This window comes from Octopus bimaculoides, chromosome 28 (genome assembly GCF_001194135.2).
Source record: "Octopus bimaculoides isolate UCB-OBI-ISO-001 chromosome 28, ASM119413v2, whole genome shotgun sequence".
Classification (NCBI taxonomy): Eukaryota; Metazoa; Mollusca; class Cephalopoda; order Octopoda; family Octopodidae; genus Octopus; species Octopus bimaculoides.
Window position 1 is genome coordinate 12,933,766 of NC_069008.1, and position 1,450 is coordinate 12,935,215.

Here is a 1,450-nt window from a genome sequence, read left to right on the forward strand (position 1 = left end):
GTGCAAAAGGTTGTTTTAAATCAATGGTTCCTCAACTTTTTCGGGCTGTTCCCCCCCACCTCCGGACCACATTAAAAGACCCCCCAACTCACCACCACAAACAGACTATTTTCTACAGCAAATTCGAAACAACTGTATTTTACAAATAAAAGTTAATTAACCCAATTAACCCATTATTTTGTTTTTACATCCATCATCCCCTTTTGATCATCCCATTATCGTCCAACTTTTCTTCAACGACCCCCCCCTGGATCATTCCACTGTCCCCTGGGGAGGCAGTGCCGGTAACATGTATTGAGATGAGCATTGTCGCTCTGAGAAAGATTACCTTCCATGTAAATAATATTTTACTGCATAACTTTATTTGATTTTGTAAATGAACAATCTGGTGTGTTTATTCTAATGATTCTCAATGAATACAGTGAGTTTCTTTGCCCTAGGTGTCGGGAAGACACGCGGCAGGCAAGAAATAGAAACAAAACTAAAAGAAGATGAAAAATAACATTGATCACATAATCTCTGGATACCGTAGACTGGCACCAACAGAATACATGACCGGGCAGCCCAGTACATATGCTGGTCAATATGCCACACATACAACCTTCCTCACAAAAAAAATTGGTGGGAACACAAGCCACCACAAGTTTCCCAGAATGCTGAGGTGATCATCTTGGCGAAGGTAAAGAATACGCACATCCGGTGTTTAGGATTAGGGTTAGGGTTTAAGGTTAGGGTTAGAGTTTAGGTTTAGGATTAGGGGTTTAAGGTTAGTTTTAGGGCTAGTTTTAGGATTGGTTTTAAGGTTAGGGTTACACCAAAAATGGGTGGTGTGCGTATTCTTTACCTCCGGCACCATCTTTTCGAATTCCAGTGTTCAAACTGATCGGGAACGGCAAGCAAATCAACCTGATCTCATTGTGAAAAGTCACATTGACAAAAAACTTGCCTTCTGATTGATGTTGCAGCTCCAACCAACAAAATCATATCTCTGAAAAACATTTGAAAAACTGAGCAAATATAAAGACCTGGAGATTGAAATCGGAAGACTGTGGCAACTCAAAAACATTACCCCTTACTATCGGGGCACTTGAAATGATATCAAGAGGAGCGAACAAGTATGTAGACCAAATCCCCTAGAAGCCCCCAAATAAGCGAATTACAAAAAATCATACTTATGGGTATCTCACATATTCTACAGAAATTCCTTTACATATAAATGCGTTAATTTATACGAGTTGCACTCAAGTCACAACCAGCGACGACAAAGGGTAACAGGGTTTTACATTTGAAAATACTAACAGGTGAGACACCATGCAAGTAAACACACTGATGTCTGTGGGGGAACAAAAATTTTCCATTTTTGTTCCCCCACAGACATCAGTGTGTTTACTTGCATGGTGTCTCACCTGTTAGTATTTTCAAATGTAAAACCCTGTTACCCTTTGTCGTC